The sequence below is a fragment of the Apteryx mantelli genome, chromosome Z (assembly GCF_036417845.1).
Source record: "Apteryx mantelli isolate bAptMan1 chromosome Z, bAptMan1.hap1, whole genome shotgun sequence".
Classification (NCBI taxonomy): domain Eukaryota; kingdom Metazoa; phylum Chordata; class Aves; order Apterygiformes; family Apterygidae; genus Apteryx; species Apteryx mantelli.
In genome coordinates this window covers 16,607,767-16,631,384 of record NC_090020.1, presented here as the reverse complement: position 1 = coordinate 16,631,384, position 23,618 = coordinate 16,607,767, and the positions used below count along the sequence as shown (strand labels likewise).

The following is a 23,618-nucleotide window of genomic DNA, read 5'->3' as shown; positions in this document are numbered from 1 at the left end:
TCTATCCTATAATTAGCCTGTACTTATACTGTCGGATCACCTGCTTTCTTTCAAGTGGGTTTCTTGTTGAACTGTTATTATACTTTCTTACTGTACTCATTATTCAGGCCTTTGTTTAAATTGCTGTGCTTTACCTGTGTTTTTCTGTCATGCAACAGCTGATACTTGCCTGCTGTTACCACACATACTTCCCATTCCACCAAAGCCCCAGGTGTCTCTAGTATCATTATGGACCTCGCTAAATGAAATAGGAATTTGTTATCAATCTAAAAAGGAAATGGGGAACCCTGATCCTGTCTGTTCTTTTCTGAAGGTAACACTACCTTAACCCTTTCTGATTAGGCAGATGGTTATTCTCTGAGGAGGCTCTAGGCTACTCCTTGTATGCAGTTCCCAAAGGCTTTTTCTGCCTCCTGTGTGTTCCCCCCCCCCCCCCAGATTTGTCCTCTATGCTTCTGAAATATTTATATTATAGGAGCCATTTTCAGTACTGAAAGAGGCTCATTCTTCACATTTTTTAAAATATTTCTATAAGAGCTTTGTCTTCCAACCAAACATTGAAAGAGATCAGAAGCTTTTCTGTATTGCAGCACTTTATATTCTGTCTGGTTTATACACAGATAACACAGTCAATCTCATTTCTCCTTCCATGAGAAAGAATGATTGAAACTGCTTCCTGTGGTATAAGTGGCGCTGGAAATGAGACTTCTCAGAGTCTCTGAGGCTGTATTGAACAAGAGGAGCCTACAAAGTGGACTAAATAAAGTCCGTAGGAATTTTGTGCAAAGAGCTGTGTAATCACAACTCTGAAAACTCAAAGGCTGGATTCTCAAAAGTATCTCAGACATCTGATGAAGTAGTATAGGATTTTTCAAAAGCACTTTATGGACTGGTCTTCATATGTCTTTTTCTGTGTTATTGCTAAATTCTTAGTTGCAATCTAGTGACGAACCTAACAAAGGAAGGACCAGAAGAAAGCTAGTTTCCCTCTAATAGATGTGTGTGTGAATGCGAAGCAAAGCAGCCTCTTTGAACCCTGTGATGACAGAATTTGTCTACAGTGTTTCCTATAGCATCAGTCTGACCTCAGAAAATGTCCACACCTGATGAAAAGGTGGCTACCGAACATGACGGTCTGAGCCCTCAACCAGTAGAAAATTAAGATGCCTTTGTCAGATTGTTAACTGACCCAGATGGGTCAAGAAGAAAATTTAAAGCTGACTGAAATGCTGGGTGTTTTTCAGGGAGTCTTTTTAGACCTTTGTAAGTTGTTTTCTATTTTGTATTCATTCAATATATGGTCCTATTTACTTTGATCTTAACTCCAGCTTGAGGCTAGGAGGTTTTTTTTGTTTTTAAGTTGATGGCTACCATTGCAATGCTAACAGGTCCAATCACTGTGAATAGAGTGGTCCTCAGAGCTCATGCTTACTCCAACACATCCAAAGGGTTATGGATGTGCCTGCCTGTGTGCCGTGCGGGTTGGGTTGTGAGTTGCCAATTGTGGAGTATGAGAAGGACGGAAGTTCTCCGTTAATCAATGATTACTGGAAAGAGAGAAAAGAAAGAGAAAAATCCTTAGCACTGCCTTGTGATGTTCGAATTGCCTCTCCATAGATTTTCACACCGTCGTCTCCTAAACAGGAAACAACCTTGACATTCCTTTTCTGACCACCCCCTTCAATTCAGTCTGGTGTTTCCTAGAGGATGAGCAAGCACCTGCTTAAGTGCACGCGTAAGTTTGCCCTGCCCAAGTCAAGCAGAGTGAGCGGCATTTGCACCACCTAACCATAGCAATCTGCTGCAGATGGCTAGAGCAGAAGACCAGTCTCTTCAAACTTCCCTGTTTGAGTCAGGCTTCTTGTGGGCTTGTGTGCTCCATTACTGACACAGTGGGGAGTGTGCACTCCTACTCTGTGGATCCCGTCAGCTTTTCTGTGCCCTAGTTTCTGACCTGCACAGCAGGGGGGTGAGACAAGGTTTCAGGCAGTTAATGGGTAGCATTGAAAGTGCTAATGTGCTCTGGACCAGGAGACAACCAGGTCCTGCGGCGAAGGGCTGGCAACACAGAATGGCCCCGGTCTGTTGCAGGTGAAGTTATTCTGAAAGCTGAAATCAGGCCTCCCTGGAAGTGACAGAAATCTTGTGCCAACATGCAGTGCCCCTGCAAGTAACTGGGGGACTGGCAGGTGAGTGAAGGGTAAATTAACTGACAGTGGTTTGTTTTAAAATATTGCGGTTATATTTAATTACAGATGTTTTAGGAATAAGGATATGATACTTCCAGACTCTGCTTTTAAAAAACTTTCCTTACATAGAGAGAACGTGTGTGGGTGAAAGAGAGAAGTAGTCTAGTTGCTATTCCTCTTCAAGGATCATTCTGAAGCAAATGGATCATGTTGTGATGCTGCTTAAATTAGTCGACCTTTCAAATACTGAATTTCCAGTGTTTTCTATAAAAACCCTAATAACCCACCAGTCAGCAGTCTCATTCACTGCTATATTCCCTTCTCTCTATTAGCTGTTTTCCAAGGAAGTTCCCACCAGAAGAGTTTCCCTTCTGCCCTGCACTTTGCCCACTGGAGGTGCGGGGCAGCCGGCGTTCGCGCATGCCTTCTCGGCTTCCGCAGCTGAGGTGACCATTTATCAGCTGCTTTTTAATATTCTGATCCGGCCTACCCCAGAGCAGGTCTTCTGCGCCGTTAACGAAAATGCAGGGGGACGAAGCCCTGTGCAGTACTCGTGCGGGAGACTCTGCCTCCTTATTCAGTCGCCCTCCGCGTTGCTAGAGGGTGTTTCGATACCCCTCCTCTGCATGCAGTCAGACCACTTGCCTTCCTGCTGTTAGTGAGGAAACTGTCGTCCGCCTTGTTGTACTCGACTTCCCGTCCTTATGACTGGGTGTCTGGAAGCTATAATTTCTCCCCAGAATGACCTCAGCAGGGGGGCGAGTCTGAATTAGGTCCTGCCCCTCTTCCTGTGGTGCAGCCGGTCCTGATTAAAACCTGAGTGCGGTCAGGAGGATAACTGTTCGGCTTTCTGATGTTTCGCTCTCACCCCTGCTGCTCTTGTGGTTGTTTCTTAGCATATGACCGGCCTCCTAAAAATGGAAAGGCCACAGTATTTTCTATTTGCCCCTGTGGTGTGCGGCCTGCCTCCCTCCCAGCCAGCTCGACACCTCTGAGGAGAGCTTCCCTTCTGCTGGGGAAGCTGGGGATATCACGGTGGTGGTGCTGTGTGTGGCCGTTGCATTTCGCCTGGCGAGGCTTACATTACAGCGCAGCCTCCCTGTTACCTCCGTGCCCTCCCAAGCCTCCACAGAGTCTCCTGCGGAGCCCTGCATGAGGCTGTGCAGGAGCATCGGCTGGGAGAAGAAGACACGACAGCTGGCCTGGAGGACGCAGTGGTGGATGGAGCTTGTGCCTGTGCGTGCAGTCACTGGCTAGTCCTGTGTAAACACCACCGGTGAAGTGAAACAGGCTCTCCTCCGGGCCGCCCGCGTGAGAGGACACCCTGCTCTTTTCTTGTAAAAGACAGTAACGTGCTTCCCTGGCAAAGCCCCTCGGCTTTGTTATTCTTTGAACAGCTGTCAGTCCTTAGCAGTGGCTCAGGGAACGTGTACTTTTTTCAGGTGCAGGCCTGGCCGCTTGTGGGGCCGTGATAAATGGCCCTGGCAAAGCTGAGCTGCTACCTAATGAAGCCATGCAGTCGCTGGGTCACCTTGTGTTTTCTGTGAGACCACAGTACCCGTGCTCCGATTTGGCTTTAACTCATTGCTAGGCATCATTCGGCCCTGGGACCTTCTGTAAGCAGAGCGGAGGTGCTTCCAGTTGGGCAGGTGGGGAGGGGAACGATTCCTCTTCCTTGTATTTGGCAGCTGGACATCCTATTTCACGACCTACTAGTTTAGCCTGTCTTTCCCTGTGCAACACTCAGTTCTTGTGGGATTTGGGACGCTTTTGGATTTGTCCATTTTTTTTCCCCCTGACAATACAACTCCTTGTTGTATTGGCATTAACAGGACTGCATTTAATCTTGCAGGCTGCTGAGCAGTTCAGCAGAAGAGAGCCTGAACTTCCACCGAGCACAACAAGCAGTAGTTTTTCTGGTGTTGGGGCCTGGAGTGCTTCACCTCAGGGAGCAAATTTCTCCTTGTCACACAGCCTGATGAGGCTGGTAAATAGTCATAGCAAACAGAGGTTAAGTGATTTGCCCAAGGTTATACAGGAAGGTCTAGGTTGAGTCTGGTATTGCTTCCTCCCCAGCCCCCAGCACTAATAACAGGACCTCACTGTCCCTTTTTAGTGCTGGTGCCTTCTACTAAGAGATGCTGAGCATCTCTGATGAGACTGAGGCAGTGTTTATTCAGCAGCCAGAGCTCTGCCTCCGTCCATTTTGAGCAAACTGAGGAATGTGAGGAGAGATGACCAGCAGTTAACATCACCTCACCCGCAGCCGCTCCTTCGCTGTGCTGAAACACAGTGCTCCAACGTGAGGAGCTGACCTCCCTCCCTTCGCGAAAGGCGTCATCCTGCCGGGTGGCACCAGCACCAGCAGCTCTCCTTCCCGGGCAGGGGCTTGCTGCTGGGAGGAAGGTCAGTGCGCACCGAGCACTACCCTGCAAGTGCAGTTACTAATATAAGCAGTGAGCTAAAATGAGTTCATCTAAAACTGTAATTCTATGCTGAAGTGCCGGTGACATTATTAGGCTAGCTGAGCTCTTCAGAAGCGCTTATGATATGAACCAGAAGCCTCTGATACAATTACAGCCCTGTGTACAACATCGTGATGATAACAGGGCAGAATAGCCAAGCAACCGTGTCAGAGGCTTGAGAAGCATTTTCAAAGTCTCTTTTTAATTAGCAAGTGCAGACACAGTGTTGGCCTGGGCTGTTCCTAACAACCAAGAAGGGAAGCAGGAGCAGAAAGCGGTGAAAAAGAAGATGGTGGGAAGGCAGGCTTGGGGGCTACTTTGTCTTGCTGCCACATTAAACAGGGGATTGTGAAAGACGAGTGTGAGAGAAGAAGTGAAAAGCAAAGGAAAAAATGCAAAAGAGGCAGGAGAGGGGAAGAAGTGATCAGAAATAAGAATTAAGAAACCATAGAAATAACACAGGTAGTGGCTTCCAACCTGCGGTTTGTGGACCACTTCTGAGTGCTCTGCAAAGGTGACTGTGGAAAGCAAGTTCACTTAGGCAATTCAGTGGTCTGCCTAAGTGACACTGCTAATGAAGTCTGCATCTCCGCTGCAGAAAGGAGACTGCGTCAAAAAATATTGGAGACCGTCAGCATAGAGCACCCCTTGCTAGCCTGTTTCCGTGCTTGAGTACATGATGGGTCTGGCTTTAAGGAGATAAACATATATTCTGCATCTCCAGAGAAGGTTAGGAAGGCAGATCTCCTCTTCTAGATTCGTCAGGGACACTGTTTGCGAGGACACAACTATTTGGTGTTGACAAGACAGGTCAGCAGCCCCAGCTTGGAAGTCGGCAGAGCCAGGGTTGGAGCCGTGCGCTCACGTGGCCTCAGCCCGGCAGGGCGGCTGCAGGTGCTGGGTGTCCCGGGGAGAGCTGCTGGGCAGCTCCCGCCAGCCCCATCCAGCTCCCGGCAGGAGGCTGTGCAAACCTCAGAGCCTTGGAGGGCTGTGTCCTCCTAAACTTCACCAGCGCTTTCACTCCAGAGACATGCATTAAAAGTGAGAAGACAGGGGAACAAGGTGTCGCTTGTTTGGCCACTACTGGTGGAGAGAGAGACTCTTGCTTTACTCTCTTGTGTAGTGATTTCTTCCATTTCGGGTTTTCAAGATGAGCTCTTTAAAGACTTCTGCTGAATTGCAGCAACATGAAAATGACCTCTTACTGAAGGTGACAACAGCAGAAGAGATCAGACTCCTCCCCTGACGGGTTAATGTTGCTACCAAATTATGGCTGCTAAGTCATAGGCAAACCTGGAAATAGAATTGTTTTTGGCATTAATACATTTCCAGATTGCCTCTGCTACACTGTTGCAGAAGCATTGGTACCATCATAGCTAGCAGCATGTGTTAGCCCATTCAAGTTTTGCAAATGTTGGCATAAGGAAGACGAGGAAAGGAAACCTCTGGGGCACGGAGCAGCCGGCTTGCGAGGCTGATATTCCTCCAGCAGCAGCCAGGCCCATCTCCTGCTGGAGTGATGCAACGGGGTGCGGGGGAGAAAGCTCAGCACAGGAGATGAGCCGAGTTTGCTTTGGCAAGCATCTTGCTCATTGTGGGAGAAACCAACACCCAGAGATAATGCTGCAAGCACATGGTGAGTCCTCCCTTAATTAACTGCACCCCCCCCCCCCAATATAAGCAATGTTGCACTTGAGATCTCTAGTTGCCGACAAATCAGGAAATTGAAAGCTGTAGCTTTCACAGCAGACAAACTGCTTTCATGTGTGTCTGCAGGTTTTTTATTACTCTATACACAGTTGCAGGTGGCACAGGCATACATATGTGTGCACATGTATGACCTTCATAAAATTAGCAAACACATTTCTCTACCTATGAACTCTTACAAAAATGTGAAATAATAGTAAATTGTGTATTTCGATATCGGCACAGAATAACTGAGTAGCAGTTGTTTGAAAACAACTATTTTGAGTAACTCGGCTGGCGTAAATCAACAAATTTTTGCCAGAATCAGTAGAATTACATGAGTTTATGTCAGCTGAGAATCTGTTCCTTAGCATTAGCAACACAGTCCTGGTTTTGCATGTGTGCATCTCTCACCTTGTTTTTAAAGATGAATAAGTCTAACCATCATAGCGAATTCAGATAAAGGAGTAAGCATCTTTGCATGCTTTCGTGTAGACACGTATGGTTGTTACCAAAACCCAAGTATTTTTTTGCTCCCTTGTGTAAAATAAGCAGGCGCTGGTGTCTCCTGGAGGCACCTCTGCGCAGCCTTTAGCTTTGTGGGTCATTCCAGTTATAATTCAGCAAAGCCCCTCTGCACACGCTTGATTTTAAGCGCGCGAGTGGCTGGGATGGCTTGGGTGGCTTTTGCGCTCCGGATCAAGGCTGCTCACAGAGCAACGCCTGTCTCGGACCGTGGGAGCGACCCCCGCGTGCCATTCGGGGGCCGTCACCGGCCCCGCCGCCTCCGACCCGCATCCCCGGGCGGCGTCCAGCACCCAGGCCCGGCCGGGGACCCCTCGGCCGCCCCCGCAGGAGCCACCGGCAAGAGCCGCCGGGCGCGCTTGGCCCCGCTGGGGCGGCGAGGGGCGCGCGGGCCTCGGGGCCGCCCCCGCGGTGCCCGGGGCCGGCTCGGGGGGACGTTGGCTCGGGGGGACGTCGCACCTCCGAGCTCCGCTCTCCAGCCCCCCGCGCCGGGCCGGGCGCCGGGGTGGGAGCGGAGCGGCCGGTGAGCCGGCGGGTGGTTGGGGTGTGTGTGTGTGTGTGTGTGTTATTGCACACTTCCTGCGGTATATTTATGACCAGGGCTTCGGTTTCCGGTAGCTGATAGGAGATCGGAGTGTGTCTCTCCCTCCTCGAGCATTTAATATCACCGCGCAGGGGAGTAACACGCACACACACACACGCACACACCACACACACACACACACACACCCCGGGGGGGGAGGAGGAGGAGGAGGAGAGGAGGAGGAGGAGGAGGAGGAGGAGGAGGAGGAGGAGGAGGAAGAGGGCAGGGGGGGCCAGAGGCAGCCCCCTCCCCCCGCGCAGCCCCTGAGCAATATCACACTAATCCCACCATCCAATACAGCGCATATTGCACAGCCTCCCCCGCCCCACACTCCTATGGACAGACACCTGCAGGTATGTGACCCGCTGGGGTGCAGAGTGTGTGTGTGCATGCATGTGTGTGCGTGTGCATGTGTGTGTGTGTGTGTGTGTGTGCATGCGTGTGCGTGTGTGTGCATGCGTGTGCGTGTGTGTGCATGCATGTGCGTGTGTGCGTGTGCAGCTCTGCCCGCCGGGAGGGCGGGTGATATTCGGTGTATCCCTCTCTTTGTGCGCAGCAAAGGGCTCCCCGGGAAGTGCAGCCCCCCCCGCCCCGCTGGTGCGCAGGGCAATGCCAGGGGTCAGCCCCCCCCCCAAAAAAAAGGGATCCCCCCCCCCCGAGAGGCAGCAGCGGGGTGGGGGGGCGGTTTTGGGGTGGGGGGGGAATTGCCAGAGGGTAGCAGGGGGCGGGGGGGCCGGGGGCTGGCCCAGCGCTGGGAGCAGGCTCCTGTGCCCAAAAGACCCTCGCCCCGGGGGCGTCGCGGGGTGCCGGGCCGGGGGGGACCCGCCGGGTGGCAGCGCCCCCCTGAGCAGGGCCAGCACCGGGAGGCACCCAAAACTGCATCCCTCTGGCAAACTTGTCTGGTCACCCCCGTCGGGTGCCGGGAGCCGGGGAGCTGCGAGGGGAGCGTGGAAAGATGGTGAAGTGCAAAGGGAAGGAGGAGGCGGGTGGCGGGGCACGTTGAGCCTCCCGTAATCTAGTTTCGGCCGGCAAAAATAGAACCCCTTCCCCGCCGGAGGGACAGCTACGACACATGTGCTAAAACTCACCTTCCGTCTACAGTGTTAATGCTTATAAATATCCCCTGAACCTGGCTGGCTGCTAAGTAGCGCTAGATGCAAATTAGGGTTGTTTCCTTTCAAAGGAATGGAGATGATCCCCCACAGAAACTAAAAAATACACTGGGCAAAAATGAAATCCTCCGTATGTGATTGATATTCATTATTTGAATGGTTAATCTGTGAAGTTTGCTTTTGCCTGCCTTTCCTGCCATTCGCCCACTAGCCTCCTTAGAAATACAATCTCTTGAAGTAGTGCTGCAGTGTTAAAATTGTGGTAGATGCTAAAGCTAAACTCCAAACTGCCAAGGATAATAATAATAATTTTTCTTTTTCTTTTGATTTGAAGAGAAATGGCACCAAGCGCTCAGTGTGCTTGTTAGCAGCAGTGAGAATTTGCATAAATCAAATTATTACATCCCTTCACTGTATTTTTGATGGCAACTTTTCAGGTCAGGGATTTGGTTTATTCTTTCTTAAGTTCTTTCTTGTTTAAACAGGCTAAGCCCCAAAGGTCATTTCAGGTCAGGAGTGACCAGTTCCTGTTTTCCCCTGGGGCTGCTTTTGTTCCTCTCCGTAGGACCCAGAGCGCCTGCCAGCAGGGCCATACTCGTGTGGTGCTACCATTAACCTAATACCCCTGCCAGCACCACGCTGGGGCCGGGGCCGTGCGGATGGCACACGTGCATCGCTTCAGCCAGCTTCCCAACTGGCCTCAGCGTTAGCAGGAGCCAAGTAAAATCGCCTCGGGGTCAAATCTGCCCCTTGCCTCAGGCTGATTTCTGAAATGTCATTGCAGGCATGGCTAACCTGTTTTTGCCCACTTTCAAACCCACACAAAAGTAAATGTCAGAAGTCACAGGGTTCGCGTACTCACCTGCTCCGCCGTGGTGAGCCCGCCGCACGACCTGGATAACTCTTCCCCCACCCCCTCTTTCCTCTCTGCCTGTGGCTTTCAGCACAAATGTATTTTTCAGCATTGTGCTGAAGTTTATCAGCTCTTTAAAGTACTTTAAAGGGTAAACTAACAGACCGAGTTGGTAGTTTACATATTTTACACCCAAACATGCCGTAAAGAGATAAGATTTAACAAAGAGATACTGTATAAACCAAATATTAACAGAAAGTGTTTGGTGGATAATAGATTGCCTTACGTGCTGTTTAAAGGCCGTATGAGAGAGGGAGATGCTGTGTAGTTCCTCTTTCTAGTGTTGCCACTAACTCAGCTCTCACCTGAATAGTGTAGCACAGGTTTTCTTTGTATGCCACTAAAATAGCTAGGTTTCCACCAGGCAATCCAAAACTTCTGGAAAAACTGTAACAGCTTGAGTACTTCTCTAGCTGTTGTCAGCAAGCTGTTTTTTGTCAAAAGCAAATATATACCGATGCTGCTCTTTTTGTTGCCCTCTGTTTGCTGCTCCTGTACTGGTGCATCTATGCGTTGGTAGCCTCCAGCATGCCGGTACTACACCAATAAGGTTTCTATGACTGAACTTATTGCAAGTTTCGAAAACACAGTATGATTCTGTTTCATTCACACAATGATAAAGGCATTATAATAAGTGAATCTGCAAAATGGTAGCAGTTTACTTTGTCTGCAGGTCACATCTGGCAACCGTCAATGCCATTTGTTAAGTGGACATTGAGTCTCACCTTCACGTTAGTTTAACTGGGCTTTTTAAGTGAATAGCGACTCATTTTACCTCAACAGAGGGTCTTGGGGTTTCAGCAGTGGAACTGTGATACTTTCAGTCTCCTGGTGCCTCCTTATCTCCCATACATGTCAGTTGTCATGCAGGAGGAAGAGGTATGCTCTGAAGGCCTAAGCGTGGGCCTGGGAGCCAGGAAGACGATGATCCCAGTCTTGGCATTGATTTCCTCTGTGCCGCTGTTTTTCCGCATCTGCACTATGGGAGTGATAACCTTTCCTTATGCAACTCACAGAGGTGGTGTGAAAATTAACTACTGCTTGTAAGGTACTGCATGGAAACATATATGGCAATTAATCCTCTCCAGGATTGTTATGCATCTGGTAATTCAAGTGTAACTAGCTGAACATAAGGCTCTGCTTTCAAATGTTATGGCTCTGCTCCTTTTTGCAAAGTAAAAGATGGTGAGGTGAAACTTAGTGACTTTAAAATAGTGAAAATTTTCATCAGTTTTATCTGATTCCTTTTCTGTGACAAATATTTAAAAAGGAATTTTAGTTTAAGTGAAAGGTTTCCTTGATGGATCTGTGTAGTAGCTCAAAGGAAATTGGAAGTACTCAGAAAAAGATCCATGGAGCAGAACTGCTTCATCTTCAGTTACTTGACCTTGGCTCTGATTTGTTGATTTATGAACTTTATTTACTGGCAGGATTGGTAAATTCTCTTGCAAGGCAGAAATTACAGTATACCAGTGCTCTATTTCGTTTCCTAGGTAACACATACACTGCACAGATTCCATAATGAGACCCTTGGCTGGCTAGTGATGGTATAAATTTTTCTTGTTTGGTAATTCTGGATCCTGAAATAAATAAAAGGTCTTGTTTATATGACTGTTAAAACTCAAGCAGTCAAAATCAAACAGAAATAAAAAAATCCCAGATGTCTTCAACACAGTGAGAATGTATTGTAATTTAGCCTGAGTAATATATACACTGATCTGATATAAGCAGATATCTTTCAGTAACGTATTTTTTTCTGAGAAGTGTTCAATGAAAAGGATGCATCTCAGATCTTGGATTTACGCTGAGTTTCATATACCCCTCCTGTGGCTGATTATTACATGTGCAAAGAAATAAGTTATTTTACATCATTTGAGGGCTATTCTCATTTTCAATAGCACACAATGTTTTCCACATTTTCTGGCCTGCCAGCTTTTGCACAATCATTTTATAGCTGGAGAATTCCTTCATATTAGTCCTTTCCCTTGTCCTATTTATTGTTTAGCAACAGGCAGGATCTGCATTTCATTCATGTGACTAAATTACATCACATGGACCTTGCTGGACTCCAGGCATCCTAGGATTTTAGTCCTGTGGGAAGTTGCATGAACAAAAGTTCGCCTGTGAGTACAAAATCACAGGATTAGATTCATGATATTCAAAGAGTGAGCACTGTGACCTGCTACAAGTTTCTCCTTCCCACTGCAGAAGTTGAGAAGTCGTTATCTTCTAAAAAAGTCTCAATACCTAACTATTTTACATACAAAGTTTATACATAATACCTAAGATAACTGGAAGAGATAAGGGAAGGGAAGAAAGGCCTCTCCCCTTTTTCTCCAGCTTTGTGTATTTCCTTAATTTATCCACTCTTTTTGTATGGTCTGCTGTATTATTTTCCTCTGTGATGTTTGTTAAAGTGAGTCTCTTTGGTCAGTGTGGACTATCAGGCTAGAGCAAAGCATTTTTTAAAAACAATGACATAAACGTAGAAGTGGGCAGACATTCAAAGGCAGGTGTTGCTTAGCTTTGGCAACTGGACTAGATGAGAAGTTGCTTTTTTTTTTGAATGATGAGCACTGCAGTTTGAAAGCATAGTTTTATGAATCCAAACAGCAACATCTTAGCAAAAGAAATAGACAAGAAAGATATCCATTACATAATTATCTTCTATAGTAGTTTTATTCAAAATATGTGTAATGCCAGCAGCAATTGTATTTATTATTCTAATTTTGCATGGTTTTCTTTTCATAGTTTAATGCTAGAGAGAAGAAAAATCACTGACGAGTTAGTAGCTTAAGCTGAAATTCTTTATTTGCCTTGTCTCAGAAGCAGTCTTTAAATGACCAGTGAGGTACTTAATTGATTATTAACCAGTCTTGTAGTAAAGATCGTTGGCCAATGTGAAAAGCAGAACAAAACTAGTTGAAACAGGTGGCAGTGGAGAAAACCAATTGAAATAATAGAAATCTCCAGTGGAAAACTCTAGAATAACTGAGAGCCAAACACTGCAAAATATTTAGGCTCCTAATCTCTGGTTGTCTTCTTTAGACTCAGTAGTGATTTCACCTGCATGGAGGTGTGCTTTGCTATGAACAAGAAAGCTGCAGTTTTTAAAAACTTGTGTGGGGTTCTGTAGTTTTAGCTGCACATGTCTCCCTCCTGCCTCTCTCCCTCCACAAAAATCAGAGTTCCCAGGATGCCTCTATCAAGCCAAGTTGTTTATTTTGTGCATGTAAGCTCTGCATGGCCATGGACAGTGACTTCTTACAAGCTGTTTTGGGCCATCACTTGTTAAGAGTTTGCCCAGCAGTGACCCAACGTAACCAATGATAAAGTCGTCAGATGAGGTAATAGCAGAAAGATGGGCCTCCTAGGGACAGCGCCTGACTTTGTGGGTGAACCCAGTCCTACTGAGCCTTTCCATTAATGACACGGCAGCAGGAATGAAGAATATGCTCATCACACCTGCACGTACGGCTAGTAGGAGCTGCAAAGAGAAAGCACAGAGCACAGAATCAAAATCCAAAGTCATCACAACAAATTGGAGATCTGCTCTGAAAATGATGGGGTGCAAGGTTAAAAAAACAGGCTTCTCTTTTTAGGTAGGATTAGACAAATGCTGAAAATACAGACTGAGTGGAGAACTTTCATGAAAAAAAAAAAGTGAGGATTGCGGGTGATCCCTGATGGGCTACGACACAGCAAGGGCCTGCTGTTGCAGCAGAACAAGTGTCCTGAGAAGAGCAGCCCAGCATGCTGGGCACTGGAGAGACTGACTCCTCTCCACCGAGTTAGGGGTCTGGAGGAAGGCAAGTAAGAAGAGAAGTGGCCCAAGGGGGAAATCTCAGTGGGCTGGGGATGTTTTGCCAACGCAAGTGACAAACGTGACTTCACCCTCCAAATAAATGCACAAAAGCTCTGCAAAGAGGAAGGGAGTAACTTTCCTCATGGCCATTGCAGATAGGACAGGAAACAATAACTTTCAGTAGCAAAGAAGGAATAAGAAGGAAGGTTAGGGTTAGACCTCAAAAAATGCTTTCTAAGAAAAAGCCTAGCAAAGCAATGGGGTAACCACCTAGGGAACACGAGGAGCCTGTCCCTGGAAGACCTCAAAACCAGGTTAAATGAGCGGCTGTCAGGAGGGGCAGAAGAACTCTCTGATTCTGCTTTAGGTGGAGCCCTGTGTTTTAGTGATTCTTCTTTTGTGATTGAACCCCCTCATCTGTAAGAAGTTTTTCTCTTAGAGCAAGAATAAAATGGATGTTTCTCAGATGGGCTGAAGAAAAACAACCTGCTTTTTTTTTTTTTTAAGGAAATAATATCTTTTCTCATCAAGAAAGTGGCAAAATGTAGTATATCTGAAGTTCTAAGTGCTCATAAAGCACAGCCAGATATTTAACCTCATAATGTGCTATGAACTGCAGATGGAGGCATGGAGGGAAGTCAGTGAAAAGCAATAGAAAATGCTGTGGAGAACAGGAAATACTCTTGATTTTGATATGTCTTCACCTTTATCATTGTCATGTTACTGATACTTCCCTAGAAGTAGTCCTTGTTTAGAAAAGCACTTAAACAGTTTTAAAGCTCCTCTGTTGCTTGAACAAAACATTAATACCATACTTAAACATTAGCTGAACTATAATCATGTGCTTCAGTGCTGTTGTGCATAGGGAGTTTCCAGAATGACAGCCTAAATGAAGGAAAGCTGTGTTTATGGTATGCGCTCAGTGTTCCAACATTTTCTTAATTTTTCTGTTTGTCTCATCTCCTTAATCCTACAATTGCCTATCATAATCTGTATACTTCTGACATCTCTGCAGTCTAAGTACAGAGCCCAGAGAATATGTTCATGTTCCCCCTTAAGTGTTCTCTTGAAGTTGTATAGAAACCCTCATTGCCCCGTGATAGTTTGCAAAATCCGTTGCAACACACCATAAGGAGCCAGCATATTTTAGCTGGTAGCACTCCAAATGTCATAGCTTAGAATTTGCAAAATATTGCAGGATGGAACAAAATTAATGAACTATTCTCAAAATGTAGAAACTGACATTTTTTTCTTCTTAATCTGTGAGACTGTGATCCTTGGTGTTCAGCCAGTTTTGTGTGGAAGACTCTGAGGTGTGCTTTCAATGGGGCCATTTTCTATTCTCCGTCATGTGAATCATCCCCCTACATCAGTCCATAGTTCGTACCAGGTCAAGACACTGTAATTTTCTCAGATTTTACAGTAACTTAAAGCTTTTTATAGACTTCTTTTTGTTTATTTGTTTAGCTAGGAAAGTCAATATTTCCTGTCTAAAATTTAGATTTCATGCTGTCTGTCTTTAGCCCTGTTAGGGGAAAAAATCATGTCTGGCATTTTGCTTTTACTTAAAATATATTTTAACCTCCTTTTCTGTAATTATAAAATCAAGGATGCCTTTTTAAAACCTTAGTTCTTACTCACAGACTCAGCATTAAACTCTTTATACCCAAAAGGCAAACATTTATTGTGCAAACAGTAAACTACAATTGAAATTGTTCTGTAATGTGCTCTCCACAGTCTGTGCCAGATGTATGAATCCTAGCAATTTTAGTAGCCTTGATGAGTGTAACTGAATATCCTGTTTGAAGGAATAGTTTACAGTGTGTTCTTTCCCTAATTTCATATCATATTATATCGTTATACGTTTCCAAAAGTCCATGTTTTTACACCAAATGCAGAGAATGGCTTTCAGCTTCCTGCACTTCCCCTTCCAGCTCTGACATGTCAGCCTAGATTGGAGTAGAAAAATCTCGCTTAGTTTTTGAACTCTTGTAGTTCTAACCTTTTTGAGAGAGCTGTGAGGTGTCCCTGAAAAGAAGGGGTTCTTTGCTATGGAAGTATTTTGTCTGTACCTTTCTTTGCACTTGCTCTGTCACAGAATCACAGAATGGTTGAGGTTGGAGAGGAACTTTAAAGATCATCTAGTCCAACCCCCCTGCTCAAGCAGGGTCACCTAGAGCACATTGCACAGGATCACGTCCAGGCGGGTTTTGAATATCTCCAGAGAAGGAGACTCCACAACCTCTCGGGGCAACCTGTTCCAGTGCTCTGTCACCCTCACAGTGAAGAAGTTTTTCCTCATGTTAAGATGGAAGTGTCTGTGTTTCAGTTTGTGCCCGTTACCTCGCGTCCTGTCACTGGGCACCACTGAAAAGAGTCTGGCTCCATCCTCTTGACACTCTTCCTTTAGATATTTGTGTACATTGATAAGATCTCCTCTCAGCCTTCTCTTCTCCAGGCTAAACAGGCCCAGCTCTCTCAGCCTTTCCTCATAAGAGAGATGCTCCAGTCCCCTAATCATCTTTGTAGCCCTTCGCTGGACTTGCTCCAGTAGTGCCACATCCCTCTTGTACTGGGGAGCCCAGAACTGGACGCAGTACTCCAGATGTGGCCTCACCAGGGCTGAGTAGAGGGGGAGAATCACCTCCCTTGACCTGCTGGCAACACTCTTCCTGATGCAGCCCAGGATACCATTGGCCTTCTTGGCCACAAGGGCACATTGCTGCCTCATGCTTAACTTGGTGTCCACCAGCACTCCCAGGTCCTTCTCCGCAGAGCTGCTTCCCAGCAGGTCAACCCCCAACCTGTACTGGTGCATGGGGTTATTCCTCCTTAGGTGCAGGACTCTGCACTTGCCTTGGTTGAGCTTCATGAGGTTCCTCTCCGCCCACCTCTCCAGCCTGTCCAGGTCTCTCTGAATGGCAGCACAGCCTATCAGCCACTCCTCCCAGTTTTGTATCATCAGCAAACTTGCTGAGGGTGCACTCTGTCCCTTCATCCAGGTCATTGATGAAGAAGTTGAACAAGACTGGACCCAGTACTGACCCCTGGGGGACACCGCTAGCTACAGGCCTCCAACTAAACTTTGTGCCGCTGATCACAACTCTCTGAGCTCTGCCGTTCAGCCAGTTCTCAATCCACCTCACTGTCCACTCATCTAACCCACACTTCCTGAGCTTGTCTATGAGGATGTTATGGGAGACAGTGTCAAAGCCTTGCTGAAGTCAAGGTAGACAACATCCACTGCTCTCCCCTCATCTACCCAGCCAGTCATCCCATCATAGAAGGCTATCAGATTGGTTAAGCATGATTTCCCCTTGGTGAAGCCATGCTGACTACTCCTGATCACCTTCTTGTCCTCCACATGCTTGGAGATGGCCTCCAGGATGAGCTGCTCCATCACCTTTCCAGGGATGCAGGTGAGGCTGACTGGCCTGTAGTTCCCTGGGTCTTCCTTCTCGCCCTTTTACATATATAAAATATATATATTCCCACCAAACTTAAGTAAATATGAAAATAAGCAGTTATGATTTCCAGCTGATCTCCCTGCTCTGTTGAATCCTGTCTCATTTCCTTGAAAACTGAAGTTGATTCTCACACATGAGCCGTTCAGGTTTAACAGTTACATATCAGATTTCCAAAAATACAAATAACTATTGTGAAATCAAAACTCAGTTAAAAAACCCCATGTCTTTATAATGAACGAACTTTAAATAGCCACCAGTGGGTTGATAATTTCCAGATCTTCTAGGTTTCAAGTCATATACAGAGTCTGCTTACAAATTTAACTTTAAAACTCATGCCCCCAAATCACGGCATGCTAAAACCTCATGCAAATAATTGTGTTTGAAACCTCTCAGTTAATACTGTCCTTTGCACACAGCTTTGCTTCACAGTGGAATGTAGCCAAGAACCCCATAAATGGCATAATTTTACTGAAGTGAATATTATGGATTAAATAAACAACATAGGTATCCACCCACTTTGTCTGACCTGATGCATGGTGTCAGCCTGAAAACTGAGCGAACTGCTGAGCATTTGTTGAATGGGAAGTGTGATTTGTTTGAAATATTGATAACCGATGAAGATTTTTTGGTTGGCAAGAACCGGGCCCAATGTTTGGGCTTTACAACTTTGTCTTGATTTCTAGGGATAGAATTTATTAGGGGGCTGTGAATAAAGAAAGCCAGAAAGCTATGTATGCAACACATAAATAAATCCACAGTATGTGGATTTTTTCCCCCTTACTCTGCTTATATTTACTTCCTTATCCTAAAAAACCTAAAGGCTCAGTTCTATAACACACTGGGCATTCTGGCACAATCCAGCAAAATACAAGTGAGTGATCCTCCCAGAAACAGAGGCACTAGTCAATTCATATTTGCAAATTTCAGCAGATAATTTAGTGCATTTTTTCCTGTATTTTTCCTGAATTATCTGTGAATATGTTTTCCCATCAGCTAGCTTTCTTGCCTGTTCAGATAATCTATTCTGAAGTATGGAGACTCTCATCTCACTGTGGAAGAGTACAGCAGGCCTTCTTAGTAATGCATTCACATGTACAAAAAAAGCTGTCTGGCACAGACAAATATTAAAAAGTTAAATTTGGCTTTACGGCTTCTTTTGGACTGGGAGTGAATACATTATACTGAGCACTGCAAATAAGTTCTGTGTTGGAAGTGCTCCATGTGATAGTGGAGCATTACTGGATATAGCGTCAGACAATTTATACAGAGGGTGGTTATTCACCGGGCCCTTTGTTTGCGAGAAACATTCCACACTTTAATTGAGCTCCCTTAAATATGCTGCATCTGCTTTAATGTACTGCATATGCTGTATGCATTTGTACAGTCTGCTAATGATGGCCAAAATTTGTTTCAGCCTAGTCAGGAGTCAAGGAGAAATAGCAGCTTGGAGCCATATAGCAAAGACATGCACTATTAACCATGGTAAATTTTGTTTTGTTTTTTGGTTGACATTCAATACTTTCCTGTTGGATAGTTAACCCTGTAAATCTGAGTGACCTGTTTACAGTCAGGCATCTAAAACTGTCTTCCCCTCTGCTGACCTCCTAGATACTGACTAAACCATTCTGCTGTGTTTGATTAACTCTTTAGTTTACAGGCCGTTTAGCTGGTGCAAAAGTATTTACATGGGATAACACTGTGGAGATTAAGACGGAGAAAGTAAATTCTTGGGACCACTTCAGTAAGTTTTAATGGCATAAAAAGGTGTGAATCAAGTATGTGTGTATGTGAAGTATTACAAAATCTCAGGACTTGCCCTTTGAACTCTATGATTTGCTCTTCTCCTGGAGCAGAAGTCACTATTGCTCTGTCCGTGAAAGGTGATGATTTCCTTCATGCCAGCAGTTCCCCTCATGGCTGCATCTTGATATCAGTGCCCTGCCCAGGGCTGTGAGCTTCATGTCAGGTGTGAGGAAAATGCTTATTAAGAAGATAAGAGCTGGGCAAATTGCTCTGTATTTTACTTCATTAGTATTAATGCAATACTACTATAATAGTGCAGTTAAAAAGCTGAAAGTCTGAATGAAAACATTTAGACATCAGCTGTTCTGTGTCTCTCTTTGGCTGCCTCCGCCTGTGAATTTCACCACTTGTCTACACTGTGCAGTGTGGAAAGCAAGGTTTTCTTGTTCCCACTGGCATAGAGGTAGATTATAATATTACACTAAATCTCTCCTTTTGATCAAATGATTTTTTTCTGCCACTGATGCTCGTTGGACAGTGGTCTTCACTGACATGCTCCATGGGGTTTGCCGTTCTTTTTTTGTCTTTTTTTTTTTTTTTTTTTTTGGCAGACTGTAGCTTTTCAGAGGAAGTTGGGATGACTGGTGCATATCCCTGTGCCTCCTCCAGGTCATTAACCAGGAGAGACTTCACCATGCCTTTCAGAGAGGAGATGTGGGAGCATCTGTACATGATTCCTGAGACTCCTGTGTGAGAAAGGGAACAAGGAGCCTTTGCTCAAATGCTCTGTTTTTTCCCAGCCCTCATAGAAGTCATTGTCAGGGTTTTGGGACTTGGCTGGAAAGTCAGGAGGAGGGCTTGAAGGACACACCTGGCTCCCTCAGTGGTGCTTTAGAAATTTTCCTGTAAAGTTAATGCAGTCTTTGGTAGCTTTGGGGAAGGAAAGCAGCGGGGAAGTCTTGGCTGTTCAGGGAGATTGGCACTTTCATATAGGTGGACCTGCCCTTCCTCTGGATTTTGTGTGGATTTTCTATTAGCCCCAGGCACAGGGTGGTGGTGGGGGAGTCCTCCCTGAGGTTAGGAAGAGATCTCCTAGGAGAAGCACCATGTGAATACCCATTCAGACTGAAATTAAAAAGCCTCTGTTGCCATGCTAAGTCTTGTCATATGAGCTATTGTCTTGTGACACTCTTCTCACTAGGTCTGTCCTGCACAGTGCCTGGTTTCAGGGTGCAGTGAGAGTTTCCTGAATTCTTGCCCAGAGCCGATGTCCTGGGTAACTGTGCTTTTGGGGACCAGGTTACACCTGGATCTGCAATGCTGTTTGGTGTAAAAGCCTCCTTCCTGCTGACCAGCCACTAGGAGAGTTGGACCCAGGCCCCCATGACTAATGTCAGCATCCTCCACTAGGCAAGGTCCTTCTCAGAGGGTGGGAAGGTCCAGTGCTCCCATTGCATACAGTTTTCATGTGAATTAAAACCTACTCTCTATGGTATCAGGTATCTTGTTAAAGCTTTACTGAAGATCAAGTAAATTGAGTCATATGGATCACTTCCATTTGCTTGATTCACCTTTCCTCTGCATTAATTGACTATTTTGAGGAACTCTCACAGCCATCAGGAGCTAGCAGTTTTCCCTTATGAGTGTTGTGCAAGTGTGATCCTATCTGGTTACCTTTGTTCAAGTGCTGTGCTATTTTACCTTAATTATTCTCTGTAGAACAGTGCAAGATGCTTTCTCGAAAATAATAGAAGTGTATCACTTTCCCTGTATTTATAATTATACTGTAAGGAATTCAGAAGAATGTCAAAGTAAAATTTCTGCTAATATGACATCCTAGTTGAGAAACACTGTAATGTTTTTGTTGAGGTTTTTTGTTGGTTTCAGGGGACTGACAAAACAAAACAACATTATCATTTTTTCACATGGTTTGACCTATTAGATTGTTTGGTAGAAAGTATCTGAGTAGGCGGCAAATTGAATTGATTTTACATTTTCAAGACACTTAAGATAGAAAACAGAAAAGACGGCACTAGATAAACATGCTGCATATATAATAATATTACTGCCAAGGAAATTTAATTCAGTCCTCAGTGATGGGTTTGGGCAGATGCGTTGCATTCAGCTAGAGATAAGGTAATGCATGCAGTACAGTCTCAAGTAACTAAGAACAGAATGAAATTGATATTTTGCAATAGTTGTGTATTATTTATTGTATCTGATATAAGTGTACAGCAGACACCTGATACTACTACCAACTGTCTGGTATCAGATACTGTGTCTGCATGTGGCAAGGGCAGGGTGGTGCTGTTCAAATTTTCTGTACAAGGGTTGCCACTGACCAGCTGGACTTAAAAAGGAGAGAAGAAAGAAAACAGTAAATAAAGCAGCAGGGGAGTCTCCAATTATGTGTGTAGGAAAGCAAGTGATGGTGGAGGCGCTCTGGTGCACTAGATAACCTTGTGGTTATGTGATTCTGCTCTTCGTACACGAGATGAGAGTCTCAGACTCCAGAGAGTTTACCTCAAAAGCCACATAACTCAGGACTGCTTCTTAAAGAAAGAACTTAGTGTACTTTGGTATAAATCTCTCAAGGGAAAAACAAGTTTTAAATCAGATTCTCTAAGCAGGAGATTACAATTACCTTCAAAACAGTGCAGTGAGCAATGGTCTACCTTGATCCCTACCCAGTCTCCATTCAGCTGTGTCCCAGGGCCAAGTGGGCTGTCCTCAGCATGTTATCTTTTGCAGCATAGAAGTGTGACTCCTGTTTTACAGAAGGAGAAACTGAGTCAGAAAGACCTGGGCTAAAAAGGACTTTGTTGCTTAGCTCATTTCATTCAGTGTGAAATCAGAGACAGTGGAGCCCCTAACTAATTTGACGATGAGAAACACCCTCTGAGAGATGAACTCAGGTTCTCTAGCACTGGCCCAAGGGGGCTAATCATTGAAGTGGTCTCCTTTTTACCTATTCACTGCTGAGGCCCAGCAGATGAAAGAAGGAAGTCGCAGAATTGGACTAAAGCTGTACAGTCCTACTAAATGTATTGGAAAGGTTTTTGAACATCTTTTCCAAAGCTGAATGCAAAGACAAGCCCTGTGCTTTGTAGGCTTTTTTCTTAATCATATGACTGATTTTTCAGCTTGCCCTTGCAGTGGCAGGTTTATAATTCAAGGAAAAGAGTCTGTTCACGCCATAATGATCAGACTTGTTACCAAAGCACAAAGCCATAACGAGCCAGTCCCTGAGAAATGGGAACTGCAGGTCTGGCAATCTAACAGACCAGAGAGGCACAAAACAGAGAATTATGTGTAGCTCTTCCATCTGCATCACTGAGAGCTAGATCATTCATCATCTCTGAAGTCATGTGAAATTGACTTCTTCTGAGAGGGAGTGACTCTACCAGCATGTTTGAGAGGCTTGCTCTCAAACAGTTACAGACTCGGGCAAAAATAATGAGAAATGCATTCCAATGAACATATGGCTCTGTTGAAGAGTATGGAGTGCTGCAGCCTCAATGAAATCTGCGCTTCTCCATATGGAGAGAGAAAGCTTTCAAGAAAAAAGGTTTAAGATCTGTAGGAGAACCTGAGCCACCACGGTTGTCTTCCAGGCATTGCTGCAGGTTGGGCCAAGACTGAGTCCTGTTGAGTTTATGCTCTTGAACTGTGTCACAGAGGAGACGTACAATAACAAGAATAAAGGAGGGGAGCTATAAATGATCAGTTACAAACCAAGCTGCATCTGGACAATATCATGAGCTGTCCTGGCAGTTTAGAGATAATCTGCTCTTGCATATTCCTTTCTTGGCTCTCATGTCAGCAAGGGCTAGGAGGAGGGTAGAAGTGAGACACAGAGTCCCCCTTGCCCACAGAGAGGGTGAAGAAGGTAGGCTTTTCTGGTGAGAGCAGTGAACCATATTCCTCAATGTCTTTTGGGGGATGATACCTTAGTGATGCCTTGAGGAGAAAGGAACTATAGCAAGGTGGCAAAAAGAAAAAACAAAACAAAAGCAGGGGCAGTGGAAGAGCTATCCAGCACTAACTGTTGCTCTTAGCGCCGTGTGTGACACGTGTGAACCTCCTGTGTTCCACTGTACCTGCAGCATGCAGGCTGCCAGACACGTCTGTGCAAAGGAATATGCCTGCTTTTTGCTGTCAGAAAAGGAAAGATTGTTTCTTTTCTCTTTCTCATGAGATGCATTTGCTCGTTACACTTGGGGAACACACAGTAACCTGGGCAGACAGACAAATTGACCATGAATATCCTGGGGCAAGACATAATGTTTGTTCTAACATAATTGTGTTTTATTCTGTTTTGTTTTGTGTTCATAAAGGTCTCTGCAGTGCATGCTGGGGGCTGAGTGGGTTGGGAGTGGGAGGATGCAGACTGATGGGGAGAGCAGATTTTCAGCAACTTTTGCTGCTGTAAATGAAACCCATGGCTTGTCCACTTGCCAGCTTTTTCCTCACAGTTAGCAGAAAAGGTTGGCTAGAAACTACCATAAAGGGTAATCCTTGATTTTCTGTGGTAAGTTTGGTTTGGGAAATTCCACAGGCACTGTAAATTTAATCTTAAAGACATCTGTGCACGCACTACTCCCCAAGAGTGTTTGTCACCGCTCTGCTCTGCTGTGTGAGGGGGAGAGTGCGTGCAGCCCCAGCTTTGGTGCCCTGACCAAAATTCTTCCCTGGTTTTGCGGTTGTGCAGGCAATGGTGTTAGTGACGTGTGTCTTGCTTATATTCACCTCAGTGAGCGTAGAGTTTAGCGTGGCAGCAATGGGGAGGTGCAAGGGAAATCAAGTGAGCGTGTTCACGGCACCGTTGCTGAGGGTCTGGTTTACGTCTTTGGCCTGGTGGAGACCTCCTTGGCTGCGACATGCGTGGCTGCAGCACCTGCTGTCAAGGTGCGGGGGCTGGATGCAAGGGTGGTGCAAGAGTGTCCCGATCTTCAGGACTTCCTGAGCAACCTTGTAGGAGCAGAAGTGGCGAGAGCGAAGGCAGAGCCTTGCTGCCCCTCCTGCCACTCTCCCTGCCGAGGGGGGGGACCCACAGCCGGCTCAGCCATGTGGCTCCACTCCCCCTTAGGGGTGGGTGAAGGCTGTTTCCAGCATGCGCCACAGCCAACA

The 23,618-nt window shown here is 45.7% G+C and overlaps 1 protein-coding gene across 1 annotated transcript in view; it reads left to right on the top strand.

Moving 5' to 3' along the window:
- Positions 1-7,728: 7,728 nt before the first annotated feature.
- KIAA1958 (KIAA1958 ortholog) overlaps positions 7,729-23,618 on the top strand; it is a 61,606-nt gene continuing 45,716 nt past the window's right edge. Inside the window, exon 1 of the mRNA XM_067315198.1 lies at positions 7,729-7,801. The gene's annotated coding sequence lies outside the window, so the exon portion shown is untranslated. The remainder of the gene's footprint in view (positions 7,802-23,618) is intronic.